Source organism: Hetaerina americana, unplaced genomic scaffold, assembly GCF_022747635.1.
Source record: "Hetaerina americana unplaced genomic scaffold, ioHetAmer1.1.p SCAF_6, whole genome shotgun sequence".
Classification (NCBI taxonomy): domain Eukaryota; kingdom Metazoa; phylum Arthropoda; class Insecta; order Odonata; family Calopterygidae; genus Hetaerina; species Hetaerina americana.
In genome coordinates, this window is record NW_027287205.1 from 82486451 (window position 1) to 82492635 (window position 6185).

Sequence of the window (6185 nt, forward strand, 5' to 3'; positions counted from 1 at the left end):
ATGCGTCTCCGAAAAAATACACGTATTAACTTTCTGTTTCCTAAATATTTTGAAAAGTGTCATTTCGAGTATGGGACCTCATTCATTCGCAACCTTTCCTTATTGTCTATGGTCTTCAAAGAAAACCCTTTTCCCCCACGACGGATGACGGCGGGAATTTAAGGTGCGCGATTGAATTTAGAATGGGAAAGGAGTCTTCTTGGAGGAGGTTGGATTTAATCTCGGCGTGAGCGGCAAAAAAATAAAGAAATATGACTCTTCCACCACATGAAGATTAGATTGATGCCAGGAGCGAGTGGGTGAGGCAGGTGGGTGGGGGGGGGGAGAGGGCGCTAGGGAGAAGACGGACGTAGATTAATAGAGCTGAGGAAACGCAATTACTGCCCTTTTCTTCTTCACTCCTATGAGGCCGATTTTTTCCCCCGAGCCTTCTCCCTCCTTACCCCGCCGACCCTCGGCCCAGCTCACTACCTCCACGGAGATGTCGCGAGACAATAAAGATTCGTAATCGCGGGGAAAATTCAATTCCTACGACACACCGGTCCCATTATTCGACGACTATTTTTGTTCGCACTTCACCAGTGAACAGGTCAACACATAACATTCCCTGCAGGATGACACGCAAAGTGGAGAACGCCCCATACTGTCTTGTATTTTTTGCTTCACTTCCATCTTCAATGACGGATCGCGGAACCATTAGCACAGGGGTTTTTATTCTCATCTGGACCCGAACGAGGATACTCCACATCATAGCGTATTATGTGATCTGAAGATTAATATTTCCAACGATTTTAAAAACCACCTTATTGTCCAAGTCTCGTCTTTACAGGTATTCATGCGTCATTTTTCTCCTAGACTCGCTATTGCCAGGCTGTTACAATGCAAACTGCTTTATATCCTGTTCTTGTGTGTTACCAGATGCCAGGTTTTGATTGGTATTATGAAGAAAAATTATCACATTTTTAGGGCTGATTTTTGGAGAAAAAAAGTAATTTTCTTGAGAGCAACCGTTGCTTGTCATCATCCAAAGGCGTTCTACCAGATAGAGATATTCTTGTTAAGTAATACATATTATATTGACGAGCGTATTAGTCATTACGTTTATAATCTATCCTACCTGTTTGAATTGAAGGCAGTCAGTAATTTCACACACACCTCATTTAAAATACGACCTTGGTTTTGATGCTGGATGTCATAGTCACCTGAAGATGACATAATGACATAACCTTAAGATGACATCCAACGTCAAAACCTAGGTCTTATTTTTTATGTGGTTGTGGCATTACGAAGTTACTTCCTTCATTTCATATAAGTTTTGTAAAATTTCCACTGAGGTACGCCTGAGGCAACAAGCTACATATTTGACATCTTCAAGGAGGGTAACTCTGGCAAGAGAAACAGAAATTAGTCGTTGATCACACCAGTTCCTCACTCATTCGTAAAAATTGGTAAAATCGGTCGAATTTGACAATATTGCAGATTTTTTACGTGAATTATAAATTCATAAGGATTTTAATCGATAATGGAAATTACCGGAGAGGACCAGATTCATTTTAGCTGTGATATGATTTCGTGTTTCCTTTAACGAGTCAAATTCGCAGAACCTGGCAGAAATCTAAATTAGTGATAACACAGCAGCACATGCGGCAGTAAGAAATAAATGTCGGTCAAGTTTTAAAGAAATGGGAGAGTAGACGAAATTTTCGTCGGAAAAATTGAGGAAAACTGGGGAAAGGAATTCCATGGATTTATCGATCACCCTGTTCTCTTTTCACCCTTTACATGATCGGCTCTCTCCGTTTGATCTGAAATACTCAATATCTTCCTCCATCTTGATTTTAAATAATGACATGACTACTTGCACCAGCCTCCTTAATCTACATAACTTGCAAGCTGAGCATTTTTCAGACCTCCTCTATTCATATCTTCCCCCCTTCTTCAGTCTTCCCCTATAGTCTGTTCACCTCACTTCCCTTGCAAGCACCTTTACTCATTTCCTGAAACGGCATCGTTTGGGCAACGCCCAACACTACGTTCCGTGGCAATGTGTGCCCAGTTTTTATACTTAAATCTCTCCACTTACACCAATTCATCGATTAATCTCATTTTTTAATCCTTTCACTGCTACTCACCATCTTTCCCGTTGGCTGCTCCAGCGCTTAGGATTTGTACAATCTGTGTTAAGTATTAATATTTCGTGGAAGAGTTTCACAACACAAAATAAATTATTTATTTGTATATTTTACGGCTAAACTCACGATTCCTGGAGCCCGAAATTATAGTTTCAGGAGTTTTACTATCATACCTTGAAAATAACATACACACCTTCTGTCTACGGTCTTTAGATTTAGAATCTTAAGTGTGATTTAATAAGAGAAAATCGGTTTTGTTTATGTTTATGCTTGAAAAATGCACAAAATCTCGCAGATCATTACCTGGCTCTGACACATATACGCTCTCGGAAATACTTTCCTAAAATTTCACCACTTAATTCTCAGCTTTGGTCTTTGGTCTTCACGTCGCAACAAGCCTCAAACTGATAAATATAATGTGATTTCGATGTAATTTCTAATGCTATGTGAAATGGTATTACATGTCTATACTGTTATCTGATAACTCTCAGGCATGGTTATGAGGAACAACTTAATTTGATTAACTTTAATACTCGTAATTACACTGCTCTATGTTATCGTTGATCTTTCGTTGTGCAAGCTAAATTAACAGTGCCAAACATATGCTCATTATTCAAATGAAATTCCATTTAATCTCTTTAAAGTTCTTCGCTAATATCATTTCTTACTAATTTTGAGTATTTTTTCATTGTATTCTCTTGCGAAATCAATTGCAAATCCTCTATATGCCAGCATACTACATGTTATATCGATGTTTCTTAATGGCCAATCCATGAAATAATAGCATAATTTATTATTAAGTTCCCCGAGGGTTATAACTTAACAACTATGGTAAATTTACCTTAAGAATCTTCCAGACATTCTTGCCTTCTGTTAGGGTTGTAATTTACACTTTTGTAACGGGTCTGTGAAAATGCATCGCCTTCACATCCTTTCTCTGATGCCCTATTTGTCGAATGCCTTGGCTTTTTCAGTAAGGGTGCGGTCCCCTCCAGCGAAGGCCTCTCTCCCCTCGCTTCTCCTCCGCCCCGGTCCCCTCCCTCCTCCAACCCTTTGGCGTCCACATGGCAACTCTTTTACCCCCAATATACCTGCTGGACCAGAAATAAAATCTCTCTCTCTCTCTTTCCGGAAGAATCGTAATTTCCCCGCTCGCTGACAATCGCCCGATTCTCGTCCCTTCAGGAAAATTTTTCAGTTTAATTTAACTGCGGCACCCTTGAGTGTCAAAAGATATATTGCGGACACAAAAACGCTCTTTATCTAAGACGTAAATGAAAATCCAAATATATAAGAGGGATAATCATGAGCATAGGTAAAGCAAAAGATAAAAAAGTTCCCATGGAATTATGGGTGGAGAAATTAACCTCTTGAGAATCCCTTGAATGAATTGAAAATGTTTTTAATGCGGCGGTAAGTGTTATTAATTTTAGGCAATAAAATTAATCATCTATTCTGTTTCATTCTGTTTCCTTCACTTCAGGAGACCACCTTTCAAAGTACTGTCCATCCAAAGTGATGGTACGTTGCAAGATATATAGACATACTACTAAAACTCACCCTTTACGTGTACTTGTGAGTTGAAAAGTAAGAGGGGATTGAGAATGCTTTTTCATGACCAATTCACATCCAAAAATATGCAAACAATAGAGCCCAAGTTTGATATTATATTGTATTCGTGCGCTGAAGTCTACATTTGGTGCATATGACGTCACCAGTTAGAATTTCTATGCACTTCTTAGTTTTAATACAAGACAAAACCCTTTTCTCATACCATGGAAAAATGTTTAAGTTTTGAGGTGAGCTTGGTATTTCACCCCACTCCATTTATGCTTTCACCTTCGGGGGCCTTGTACTGTACATCCTCACCTGAGAACTACGGCAGATGCAGAGGGAGAAAGACTTAGTTAGCATTTATCGTTTTTTGATGGCACAATTGAGTTTTCGCTCCCACGAATAATTCTGAAATAAGATTTATTTCTTTAAATTTATTGAGATGCTTTTATTTGATCTCGTTTATTCTTTAAGATAAATGTTTTCCTTCAATGTCAGAAACATATTTGAGATGCCTTCGTTTTTTTCCTGGAATATGGTTTTGATTTTTATACGACTGTGCACAGTTCATCCAAGCTAAGGTATTGATTTCACTTTCGCAAGTTAGTTCATCGCGAAAATATGACTTTTATTTTTATAATCAATAATTTAATTTGTACATTTTTAATCATGTTGCTGTTTTATTTCACTCACGGGCATAATTAGGGAATTATGTTATTTTTTCGGTTCATTGAAGATAGGTAGGCAGCATTAATTTTCTTTCCATATAATTGCGTTTAGTTGGCAACAAAATTAAAAATAATAGATGGCTCTGCAACTCCATTATCCCATCAGAGGATTTCACAACTCCATTGCCAAAATGCTATCCTCTTGCCAACTATTCCAAGCTATTTTAAACAGGAAAATAGGGACGGGTTTGACCAGGAAATGGTCTCCATATTTCAAAGGCTCTTTGGTGTAGTTTAATGACATTCAAATACCAAGTGGCCTTCCCTCTCTCTCTTCACCCAGTTAACTTATCAAAATTGCACAGCGGAATTTGCTAGATTCTGCGTGCAATTATATATGTGGATTTAATGTGTAAACAATCGAGATGTAACCATCAAGATCTAACGCGAATAGGAGGTGGCAAGAGTATTAATTACTTGCCACATATACTGTGAAACTTCGCTAACTATACTTCACTACTGGTTAAATTATTCCGTCAGATGCGTGGTCGACTTCGCGCAGTCCCTCCTACGGCTCGTGTCCATTTATAGCTCTAAAGGATAAAAATATTTTGTGCAAAAACAGACATTAACCCTAGGAATTAAGGCTTCCACGGGGTGATGTTGACGGGGGGGGGGGGTATTTTGAGGTTTTCAAACATGCATGAAGACTCGTCCTCGGTGGACTTTACGCATTACGCGTTGCAATATATCTTGGAAGACGTAATTGCACTAAGCAGTAGTTAATCAGCGGTCTATCACACGTTTGTATTTTCTCGTGGGCGGAAATGCTTATGCGACGCGATATTGTTGATTGATATTGATGAAATTGTTTTATTTTCGGCTCAATATTATCTCTTCAATAAGAGGTCTGCAAGGTGATTAGCGAATTAAAACAGCATAAAAAATAATTAGATACTTTGGTGAAACATTAACCCATATCTTTATTTTTTTATTTTAAAATGGATCCGATGGTGGCCTTTTTTTCTAATTTTCATTGGCAATATGTTCTGATTATATAGACGTAAAACACGTGCATGAATATTGATCGAGTTGGACAGAATAAAGGCAGACCCAGAATTGAAGAACTATTTAATGCAGTTTGGGATTTCAGGTTTTTTTTGGTGGAACTGGGAAGTGTAGCGATAATGAGTCTGTGTATGACCAAAACCCTTTTTGGGCAATAGACTTTTTTTTAGGTAATCTACCGGTTAAGGAAGGTTTTTGGATGGACAATATTACTAATTAAATAATTTGTGATCCCTAGCAAAACACAACATCCTACTCTATATCAGGTCCCTCTTCAGCTCTGAGTACTTTCTTCCTCCCTTCATCCCGTCCAACATCCCTATCCTGTTCCTTCCCTTTCCTCGTTTGCCTAACATTCTACCCTCTATCACAGTCTTCAACATCCCACTGCCGGTCAATACCCCCTTCAGCCACTTTTCCTGCCTCCATAGGATTGCTCCCAACAAACCCCTCTCTTCGCCCACCATACCAAGTACTTCCTCGTTTGTTTTCTTCTCTGTCCATTTCACCTAGACTAACTATACTTAAATCAATAATATTGAGTACATTTTTGGAGAAATTTAAACTGCAAAATAGTCTTAGGCAATATCAGAATATTCTCGCTATAAAAATCATCGGTCTGTAAATTGTTGCATTTATAAATGGTAGTCCCGTGTTAATGTTCTATGAATGTTTAGGTTACATACGTTGAAAAAATATGCCCTTATAGTTATAAATATGCTCAGGTCTGATGCTACATTAAGAAGTTACTTAAAACATGCAC